Source organism: Pipistrellus hanaki (genome assembly GCF_964339955.1).
Source record: "Pipistrellus hanaki genome assembly, chromosome: 15".
NCBI classification, from domain to species: Eukaryota; Metazoa; Chordata; class Mammalia; order Chiroptera; family Vespertilionidae; genus Pipistrellus; species Pipistrellus hanaki.
This window is the reverse complement of record NC_140517.1, coordinates 9,017,058-9,029,404: the sequence shown is the minus strand read 5'-3', so window position 1 is coordinate 9,029,404 and position 12,347 is coordinate 9,017,058. Positions and strand designations below refer to the sequence as shown.

The 12,347-nt window shown below is 36.7% G+C and overlaps 1 long non-coding RNA gene across 1 annotated transcript; it reads left to right on the top strand.

Annotated features, from left to right (window-relative positions):
• The first annotated feature begins 1,173 nt into the window (after positions 1-1,173).
• On the top strand, positions 1,174-10,590 carry LOC311633943. The gene is made up of 4 exons (XR_014797023.1): positions 1,174-1,280; positions 7,062-7,264; positions 9,937-10,039; positions 10,430-10,590. It is a non-coding gene; the product is annotated as an uncharacterized lncRNA (long non-coding RNA).
• Positions 10,591-12,347: the final 1,757 nt, after the last annotated feature.

Genomic DNA, 12,347 nt, shown 5'->3' with positions numbered 1-12,347 from the left:
ATGGCTATAAGAGCCCAAACAACTCCTTCAGAGCCTTCCAGAGCTCTCTGAGACAGACTTCCTGCCTTGCAGCTGAGCACCATCATCTAGGCATATACTAGTAAGGTCTGTCTCACATCCCAACTCCCAACTCCCTCAGAAGGTCCTTTATTCTCCTGCCATTCTGGCCTCCTCACCAAAAGCCTCTATAGTCACATGGTGTAATCCTATCCAGGCACCAGTTAAGAAAGCCTGTTGCATATTACTGTCTGTCATGGTCCTATCATTTTCCCTTCACTATGCCCCAAATCCCTTGAGCATCCTGCATAATCTAAGCTTTTAACCCACTAACACCAGTGAGCTTCTCCTTTTGCTTGGCTGTTACTTCTCAATGGGATGAATTTTCTATCCAAAATCTGTGGACGGTATTCGGCCACTGAAAAAGTAACAGGGAACATGTTCTGCACAATTTAGCTAAGAATGGCTGGTGTTGAGTTTTGACTTTTTCTTCCCCTTTTACATTGTTTCTCTTTTAATATAAAATATCATATAATTAATGATGTTCATAAGCACCACAATACATGTGTGTGCAAATATATATTTACTCAATAGTGTGTAAGAAGGATGGACTGGAAAGAGAGCAATGGTAGTGATTAAAAAAAAAAAGGTATAGAAGGGAAATACATTTGGAACTAATGAAATCATTCTGGGGTCAAACCATAATGCAACCAGCAAACGTAGTCTAACTTCCAAATCTTATTTTCTGGCAGAATAACCTGTGTCAATCCTAGGGGAAGGCCACTATTCAGGAGAAAATTTTAATTCTACATTTTAAGCCTATTTAATTCAATCCCACTACAATTTTACTACACTTGGCTGCCTATCATTTGATCATGTGCAAGAATTTAAATGCCAGCACTTATTAAAACTAGCCTGAGCAGTAGCCGTGAGTAACCTTGGGGATGTCCCATTTAAAAAAAAATTAAAAAAGACCTACAATTCTCCTCAAAAAATAATTAAAGTTCTACCACTTGACAGGGTGGTTGAATTTATTTTTGTATTTCCCTATGTTAGGAAGGCCAGTGCAGTTTAGTGGACAGATCAATAGATTTAGAGTTCAAATACCTAAGCTTGATTACATATTAACTATGGTCTAACACAAGTGAATCTACAACCCCAAGCCTCAATTTCCTCATTCTAAAATATGGGATTAAAACACAGAGCTCCAAGGATTGCTGCGAGCATTAAATATGATACTTTACGTAAATGAACCACTTCTCCAGCCTGGAATGCAGTCACTAGTAAGTATAACTTATTCTCTGCAGTAATCTGAATTTATACCCAGCATGGGCAATGCAATGAGTACTTAATAAGTGGTAGTTGCTATTATTCCTTTGTTAGTTATTTATGATTATCCTTACTTTCCTAATTGTTTTCCAATACTGCTCTGCTACTTCTTTACTCAGGATCAGGCACTGGGTTGAGGATTTTTTTTTTATTAATGCTATTATAAAACTCTGAGAAGAAATTGCTTCTGCTCTTGATTCATTTTGCTTTTTACATGTTTCTATTGATTTTTATATTGAAATTCTCCTTTCAATATGCTTTAACCATAATCCTTGTTTACGGGACTCAAGGCCCCAGCATTTGGTAATAAGTTGCTTATTAAAAGGTGACATGATTTTTCTATTAAAAATTAAAATCAATAAATCATGTCTTTGTTCTTGGTAGAGGTTAAACGAACCAGTAGTCTACAAGATCAGGTTTTTAGCTCATTATGAAGCTTATATTTTCAGCAGGCGGCAGGGGAGATTGCATGAGGAACTTAGCATCAGAAAAGGGTAGTGTGTAGGGAAGTGTGGCATCTATAAATTGTTATGTCTTCAGACTAAGAACTTCTCATGCTCTTCTGAGGTGGCCCCATCTATGCTGCAAACAAAGGAGGCCTAGTGGAGTTCTTCACACAATTGTATGAGCAAACAAAATGCTACATCGTTACTTATGGCAAGTCCAGAGCAAGCATGTCAAACTCAAAGGCTAACATGGCCAACTAAACAAGGTTCAAGTGTATGTGGGCTGCAAAAACAAAAGCATCAATTTTCATAGAAACATAGGTTTATTTCCATGGAGACATGCTGAATACAAAGGGCTGAAATAAATGAGTGATTGTTAACATAAAATAATAGAAATTTTAATAAAAATTAATATTTTCTTGAACATTACCAGACACTGAATAACTGTACAAATTAATAAGCGTAATGCAAATAAACCTGTTTTTCTTGTTTTCCGAAAGCAAAGTTATTTCCTGTTGCACACACCAAACAAGTCAGTACAAGACTAATGGCATGGCAATCGGCTGCTAAAATTTTCCCTGCTTGTATTAGTGGAGAGAAATGGTGTGTCTATGCATAAGGCACATAATGGAAACGAATGCAACACAATTATAGTAATCAATCATTAGCAAACAATGTAGTTCGTTATCAATAATTACGTATAACAAGATATCGTAAAAATTAAGTTACAAAACTTTTATTAAAACACTTCTTAAATACCATTATATTGGCTGGACTGCAAAAATATTCATTGTGGGCCAGGAGTTTGACATGCTTGGTCCAGAGGGACAACCATGGAACTAGAAGCAGATAAAGAGGCTAATAAACCTGGGGCTTAAAAAACATAACACAAATCAAGACTCTAGAAGGACAATGTTTTGACTAATATAGTTTTTAAAAAAATATAGAATAGTGTTTTTATATATTTATTTTATGAAGGAAACTTTTTCTTTTCTTCAGAAAACGTTACATTAGAATTTGTCTTATGCTGACTCTGATCATTTGGAGCTAGTTGCCTATGCTGACTCTGATCATTTGGAGCTAGTTGCCTATATCACTGTTAGGAAGAATTCAGAGGCTCCATTCAAGCTCTGAGAAACAAAAATTAATAAAATAGTTATGTATGTTATGATAAAGGAAATGGTGACAGGGTGAACCATACAGTAGATCTGTTTTCCATGTCCATACAATAAAACAAAGATGTTTATGTATTGGACATGAGATGAGTATTTCAGATTTCTGTTTAAATGTGTATACTATACCTTTTCTCTATCATATTTTTCTATCTACATGTCCAATTAACTGCTAGAACTTTAGATCTCTTAAAAATATAGTATGAAAGCCAGTATTCCAGCTAAAATGCCCCCTTTTACATTGGTAGTAGAACTATTTTCAGACGGAGGAACTGCAACAGCTATATTCACTCAAAACTTTGGTGAACACATTATTTTTTAACAGACTATTTTGCCACAGCAAGGGACACAAGGTGAATAATCCTCACCTCAATGGTTTTAAGAACACAGCTTCTGACTAATGAAATACCTTACAATTTTTAATTGGTTTAGATGTCCCTAGACCATCTTAGGTGAATGATATCTACTAAATATTTTCAGTAATTTTTTCCTTTAACAGGCTTTTAAACTTAATGCCTCTACCTTGCTTTAGGACAACAACTTTTAATTGCTCGAAATTATCAGTGATGTCTGAAGCATTTTTCACCGAACATGGGTTGAGTTCAATTAACTTTCTCATGCTTTTGCATAAAAGATGTCTTTTTCTAATATGCCTAATTGGATCACACAGCCTCTTGGAGCTGAGGAATGACAGTCCTTGAAAGGCTGAGGAAAGAGACACAAAGTTGTCTGTGACCAAATAAGGCCACTTCCTAGTGCTTCCTTTTGGATTTTCAGTTGTGTGTGGCCAAATAAGGCCACTGCTTAAGAATGTGCTTTAGAGAGTTAAATCATTAATTGAGCCCACGGAATTCCCCAGGGTTGAAGTTGAGCTATGCAGAAATGACCAAAGAGAATCTATTTAATAGCTTCTTCAACTACCCCTCTCAGAATGAAAACAGAGACCTTTTTCCATTTTCATCCACCTGTGCATATGATAGAAGTGATAGATTCATAGTGTTCGTACCCATGTACCTATGAAAACATATATAGGCTGCCCAGATGGCATGGCTCAGTGGTTGAGTGTGGACCTATGAATTAGGAGGCCATGGTTTGATTCCCAGTGATGGAACATGCCAAGGTTGCGGGCTTGATCCCCAGTGTGGGGCATGTGCAAGGTAGCTGATAGGTGATTCTCGATTATCATTGATGTTTCTGTCTCTCTGTCTCTCTTCCTCTCTGAAATCAATGAATCTATATATATATATATATATATATATATATATATATATATATATATATATATACACACACACACACATATACATGTACACACACACACACACACACACACACACACATATATCCTATATAATAAAAGGCTAATATGCAAATGACCATATGGCAGAATGACTGATCACTATGATGCACACAGACCACCAGGGGGCAGAGGGGCAGACACTCTATGCAAGAGTTCCCCCCTTGATGGTCAGTGTGCTCCCACAGGGGGAGCACCGCTCAGCCAGAAGCTGGGCTCACAGCTAGGGAACACAGCAGCAGCAGTGGGAGCCTCTCCCACTTCTGTGGCAATGCTAGGGATGTCTGACTGACAGCTCAGAGAGCCTAACTAAGCCATCAGTGGGACACCCCCCTAGGGCTCTCGGACTGTGAGAAGGCACAGGCCAGGCTGAGGAATCCCCCTCCCATCCAAATGCATGAATTTTATGTACTGGGCCTCTAGAATATAAATAAAAGGTTTATATGCAAAGTGCCCCCTCATAAGTTTGATGGGAGACCAGGAGTTTGATTCCTCATTATGACATGCAATGACCACCAGGGGCAGCACGGAATGAAGGAAGTCCTAGGCTGGCAGCCTGCAGCCAGGAAAGGAAGGCCCCAGCTGGCAGCTAGAAGGCCCCAATCAGCCCCAATCACCAGCTAGGCCTAGAATCCCCACCCATGCAGGAATTTCATGTATCAGGCCTATGATTATATATATATTTGAAACACTTCCCAAGATGCATTAAAAAATACACACACACACACACACACACACACACACACACACACACACATATACTCTTAGCCTATCACAGGAAAGATAGATAAACACTGATGGTGCACTCCCTTGTAGGATGGATACATCTTATATCTTATGGCTTAGGGGTTGTAGGGGAGACCATTTTGTACTTTTTGTTATTTTTTAAAGTTTATTCATTCTTTTTAGAAGGGAAAGAAAGAAAAAATAATAATGTTTAGGAGAAGGAAGGGATTTAAGACATGCAGTTTGTGCAAAAATGAATGGTGATGCCTTGAACTAAGAAAATTAATGCAGAAATTAAAAAATAAATTAATGTGTGGAAGTCAGCAACCACGACACTCACACTATTCTTTGCGAAGACCTTTTCAGTGACATTGGCATGGTATCATCCTTCTGATATTTCAAGTAATTAAATCTTCAGTAAGATCCTGCCCATGTAATATTGAACTCCATAAAATCCTCCATCCTATTTTATTGAGCCCCCAACGTGTCCCTCCACATGTGGGAAAACATTCCACCAGACTACCTTACAGATGCATTACAATTTGAATGGGATATTAAATTGACCATCACTCCACTACAGAATATGTCCTCTGTCTCCATTATAATTCAGTGTGCCTTTCTTTGGAGGATGGAAAACTTTTTGGTATTGTTAATAAGTTTCTGCTGTCTCCTTGATGTCAGCATTTAATTTAATTATCAGGGTTGAATGAACTTGGTGTGGCTGAGTGATTGCTAGTTACTCTGAGGAACTGGAACAGTCCACAAACAAATTAGTTCTCCAGATGTGGAGACTTATAAATAACCATGCCAGGGCCGTCTGTGTGTGTGTGAGGGAAAACAGGCATTGTGGGCAATACTGATTATTTTCTGAAATGGTGGGGAAGGGCACTTCCATGCAGACAGTAGAGTGATTTTGTTTTGCATTTAGACAAATATCCCTCAAATTATTTTCCAGATTTAACTGAGTGTCTAATGAGTCATTAATTTAGCTGCACTCTTCGTTATTGTTGTTAATTCTTACCTGAAGATATTTTTTCTATTAATTTTTAGAGAGAGTAGAAGGCGGGAGAAAGAGAGATAGAAAGAGAGAGGTATCAACTGGTGCCTGATTGACTTAATTATAACATTGATTAATGATGGTAATAATAGCTAGTACTTGATGTTTCCTAGGTGACAAGGATTCAACTAAGAATTTACATTCATTACCTAAAATAATTCTTAGCATAATCCTTTGAATTGGGTGTTTTAGTATGCCCACTTTATAGATAAAGAAACTGAAGTAATAGAGAACACTATGTATTCTATGTTTCTTAAAAGAATCTTATTCAATTATTCTAATTCATTAGCCACATAAATATTGTATTTTTCATTCTTTGTGTCTGGATTTTTAACTTGTTCTTATTTTTAAAAAATTGCGCCTTTCAATTTGTGTATAAGTTGCTACTGATTTCTCAGAAGTACCCTTAAAAAATTCCCATTTGAGAAGGTGATGATAAAGTTATCACCTCCTTTTTTTGGTGTGCTCATAAATTTCACTAACATCTATTTTTAGCTGAACTAAAAATCTATGAATAAGCATATTAATTAATATAATCTGATATTAGAAATACAACATCTTTTTAAAAATATATTTTATTGATTTTTCACAAAGAGGAAGACAGAGGGATAGAGAGTTTGAAACATCGATGAGAGAGAATTATCAATCACCTGCCTCTTGCACACTCCCCACTGGGGACTTGCCCACAACCAAGGTACATGCCCTTGACCGGAATCAAACCTGAGACCCTTCAGTCAGCCAGGCAACGCTCTATCCACTGAGCCAAACCAGTTTCGGCAAAATACAAGCATCTTAATGCAGGCATATCTCTACCAATAGAAGGCAGAGATGTTTTCAAAGGCTTCAGAACTTTTCAAGGATTATACATTCTGGCAAAGAAAGTAATTTCCTACCAAAGGCCTGATGACGATTAAGTTAATCGCATTTAACACCAAGGCAAACAGGCAGCAGAAGTTAGGCTTGATCAAGGGTCTCTCCACACCACCACCCCCACACCCCCCAAAAATGGTGCTTATCTGGAATTACTTCTATTTCAGGAACTTCAAATATAACTTTCCTGGAATTAATCAGAAAGAAAACTATTTCAATCCAATGAAGCTGGCTCCTCTGGACTTCTGAACCGAATGCTGCCATTCAGAAGACACTGAACAAGATGGTGGTAGTGCTGAGAAATCAGGTTCTCTTAGGAACTGTCAGAGGAGTAGGGGTTTCTACCTCGCAGGAAATATAGAGGTGTTGGGTAAGACTCCAGAAAACACCAGAGTCAGGAAGTTTCATTTAAAAATGTGTAACTCATGATGAATTGGATCAGAGTAGGATTTTTTTTAAGTTCAGCATGTCTGACATTTAAGATAATTTTTTTGTTTGGGGTGCTGTCCTGCACATTTTAGGATGTTTTAGCAGAGACCCTATCTCTATCTACTAGATGCCAACAGCACCCACCTCCGTTTGGACAACTCATTGCCAAATTTCCTACCAGGGAAAAACCTTTGGAAGTGCCTGCCAATATAGAGACTCTGGGTGATTCCTCTCTAATTCCAAAGCAGCACGTATGGAGATGTCAAATGTGGTAGAATGTGCAGGATTTGTTTCAGATGACCAATGGGCTTCCTATACTATTTTCTCTTTTTTTGTGTGTTTATTTTCATTTCAAAATAAAAACTGGCACTTGTTTTTAACTCATTTATAAAACTAAGTCTTGACAACTGCAAAATTATTGTGTCAGAACAGAGTGTCCTTTGTGTAATCTTTGAAAAGTAACACCAGTATAATTAGCACTAAAAAATAGAATGTGGGCAAAAAGTTTTCAAGTGCTGAATTTCTCATTTGCATAAAAGGGAGTCAAATCCATACTGCCTTAAATATGTAGGAAAAATGATGAATAAACCCCTTAATTTTCTTAATTTATTAGGGGTATTTTAAAAAGTTATATTTCTAATGTGATAAAGAATCTTAAGTTTAACCATGATTTTTAGCTTTTATTTCACATTTTCTCTTAAATTCCACTAGAACAAATGAAATATATTTATTTAAAATATCATTACGATCTGTTTACAAACATCTATTGGGTCACATTTGCATTCATCCTTCCAACATGTCCAACCATTCATCTATTTTCTATCTTCCTTTTTGTCTTTCTAATAACCTATCATTTATCTTTCCATCCATTAATTCCTCTTTCTGTTTGTAAGAACAAAGGTCTGTATAATAAATAATTTGTACTGCTATCATTATTATCATCAAATTTAAATACCAGTAATTTCTGAGATACAATATTTGTTGCTATCTGTTGCTTTCTTCTGTGTTGTAAATTATTTGGGATGTTAAATTAACATAACTGATTTCAATGATACAAAAACGATTATTGTTTTTGCTCTGTGCAGAGAAGCTTCTGGGGTTGGATTCCCAGTCAAGAGCACATACCTGGGTTGCAGGTTTGATCCCCAGCCTTGGGGCACATGGAGGGGGCAATCAATTGATGTGTCTCTCTTATATCACTGTTCTCTCTCCTTCCCTCCCTCCCTCCCTTCCTCCCTCCCTCTCTCCCTCCCTCCCTTCCTCCCTTCCTCTCTCCCTTCCTCCCTCCTTCCCTTTCCTCCTTCCCTTCTTCCCTTTCCTCCTCTCCCTCCTCCTCCCATCCTTCCCTCCTTCCCTTTCCCCTCTGCCTTCCTCCCTTCTACTCTCCCTAAGATCAATGAAAAGAAAAGGATTATGCTTTCAATAGGAAAAATACATCAGACAGGAGAAAATTGTAGTTTTTACACAGTCTGGGTTATAAAGATTACTATTTTTAGTCAAATATGGTAAAGTAATATTTCTTGAAAGGAGAGATACAGGTTCTCAGATAGAATTAATATATTTAAAGGAAACATAATTTTCAAGATTTTTGTGAATCTCCCATAACATGCAACAGAATAAAAAGTAAAAAACATGCACATACATACACAAAACAACAACACAAATAAACAAAAACCTTTCTGCATGAGAAAATAGTAGGATTCAATGCCTGGTATAGATAGGAGAAAGATTAGATGAGAAAAATTTGAAAGGTGAGGAAATAAATTAGTATGTTGGAAGTCTAGAGCTGATAGGTGTAGATAACCAGTGAAAAAAATTTCAAAGCCAGGTGGTCTCAAAATATTTGAAATAGAAATGTCTAGTATTTTTCTTTTACATTTTTACCTTATGTTATAACCATATTAAACCCAAACCTTCAATAAAAGGTTCTTACACACTATGAGCCATTGGAAAAAGACATAGAGTTGTTTCCTGGCGTTTAATACAGTGTTAGAACAGGACAGCATATACAGAAAAATGTGCATTTCTCTAGCTCAGTTGAAGAAATAAACTGGAGGCAGGATTGTGGATGGAAAACTCAATAATAACCATAAATGGTCAGAGGGAGAGACTTGAATCTTTCTCTGAATGTCAGATGGCAGCTCAAACCTATTTTAGTTGAATAGCAAAAAACTGACCTAACTGATGTCTGAGTTATATATTGAGCATCATTATAGACATTTTTCTAAATGTAAATGAGAGAAAAGCTGGGTCCACCTACTATATCTGAACAATCATTGGATTTAGAAAATATTGATTTTAATTAAGACTGCCACCAATTTTCTCAATGACTTTGATGAAGTTATTTATCTTCTGTGACTTCCAGCTGTGAAATGGAGGCACAGTGATGTTCTTTCAAGTCTTATAAATTCCTAAAGGAGTTCTAAAATGTGTCAACTGTATTTAATCCTTAAAATGACAATCAAGTGTTCTTTCACAGGTTACTCTTTCCTCTCAACATTACCTTTGTACAGCTTTTCTATTTTATTTGTAGTATAATATTCATGAAAACAGGTTGGTCATGAAGCATGCATTGAGAAGAAATAATTTTCTATTTATTTTCACTCACAATAGAAATGGGTCAGGCTATGAGAATGATCCCTAAATGGATACATTGGTCAAAACAGCACTTAATTCTGTATGATGCCTCAGGTCTTGACATCCTGCCTATGTGAAGGTGAGTGACTGTTTTTGAACAATAGCCAGCCCCTGATTCAGGGAGCTGAGCAGCTTGCCTCTAGTTTAAAAACCTCTTCTCACCAGGACACTTGTCTAGATGTTATTTTTTTCCCCCTCCTGTGCAACTCCAACTCCCTATTAATGTAGAGCTTTCTGCAGGCTAGCTCAGCAAATTCTGCTCATTTTAAATACATCAATCTCCTGGCTGGATCTACCTTTCCTTCAAAGACTATAATTTGATTGTTTTCATGCTGTGAATTGATAGATGGCACATTTAGAGGGCTACTGTGATTCTGAGTACAAGTGGAGGGCTCTAATGGTCTCGTCTTTGCCTGATATGAGAAAACTATTAATTATCTCCCTCTCTCTTCCATTGTTTTCTATATAGTTCCCCTGGATTGATGAGAAGCATAAACATGGCAAACAGATGCGACATCTGTATCTAGATGAGGTCTGCGGGGTTCCCCTGTTTGTCAGAAGGCAGTATCCTGTGTTGGTCAAGAAAAAGAGCAAAGAATTTGGCATCAAATAAATATGAATTACATCTGGTTCTGCTACTAGTTGTGTGACCTTGGGCAGAACACTTAGCTTCCTTAAATCCAGTTTCTGTAGCAGCAAATCAGATGCAATTATGCTTGCTTCACTGCGTAGTTTGGGATTTTAGATTAGAAAATATATGTACAGTGGTCAGAACAGCGCCTGCCACAGCATGACCCTCAATTAATACTGGTGATCATTGTTTTACCAGTCTTTATGTGGATGCCACCATTCTATTCAGGTGAACTATGGAAGGTCATCAAACTTTGGGATATACAGACATCCTTCAATACATGCTACTTTCCCTTGGCAATAGACACCTATTTCTTGTCCCGTAGTCAGCCAGATGATGCAGAGCCAATTACATGCTTGATGATAAATACTAGATTGTTTGATTGTCCAACTTGGCAGGTTGTTTAAGTGTTTATTTACATGCCCAAGTTCTGGTACATATTATTTATTATCAAATGTAGATTTCTCCAAATACATCTCTTCTAATCCAGCCAATCCCACCAGTATTCACTGTGTCATTACCTGAGTATCTTCTCCTTAACTAAGTAACATATCTAATATGCCTATACATATACTATTATTAAAATGACTCAGTTTCCTTTCACAAGTTAATTAGTCCTCCCAGGTGCTATTTTTCTATTGCATAAATTATTATTTTTGTCAATTATATTTGTTGCATTTTAATGCAAAGCAACCATACCTTATACAAAGTTGTCTCAGCTGGACATTCTTCAAAATCATGAGCAATACTCTGTTATCCTTGAATCACCTATACTAGTATCTGGCATCTCATAGCTATAAAATCAATGATATTATACCTTAATATATATACCACATTTTAAATAAACCTAGCGATAAAAAATTTAAAGACCTCAAGTCTTAGGGTTTTAATACAATCCATTCTTCTAGGGCCTTTATGTTTTTCATAGTGTAAATAAATAAAGTCACTGTGAATCCATTTTGCTTGAAGAGGAAATCAACATGACTATATGTGTAATTGGTCACGTCCAAATATTTCCATCGATATGATTCACCGTGGCTGAGAAAGATACTTGATCAAAAATGAAATAAAATTATTGAACCATAGAATTCTTGAGCAGGAATGTATCTTAAACTTTGCCTTTTCCAAGATTTTTCATACTAATAGCATCAGGATCAAGTACTATTGGGTTAGATTATATTTGTATAGGGACCAAGGATTTACAAGTAAACTCCCTCAGTGAATCCTTATGCAAAAGTAGAGAACTGCTTATCTAATTCAACATATTCAAGACACAAATTAAGACATGAATGAGACCCTGTGTTATTTGGTAGAACTTGACCAATGAGTAGTATAAAAATGTTCCATCTTGTCATGTCACTTGGGTGGTGTTATATATATTTTTTTTAATTTCCACTTTAATAGTCATCTGTATGTTGTATTGTGGGTTCACCACCCCAAATCAAGTCTTCTTCCATCACCATTTCAACCTCTCCACAAACCTCCACCCCTTCCCTCTGGTAATCACCATGCTATTGTGTGTGTCTGAGAGTTGTTTTACTTTGCTTAATCCCCTCAGCTTTTGACCTCAGTCCCTTAATTCTACTCCCTTCTAAGAGCTATTAATCTGTTCTCTGTGTTTATGAGTTATGTCAATTGTTTAGTATAAGCGGGTTTATCAGATCACATGGGTCTATACCCCAAATATCAGGAATGACTCCCTACTCATCCTTTTCAAAGATGTCAAGTAAGTAACAGAATTTTGCATCATGTAATT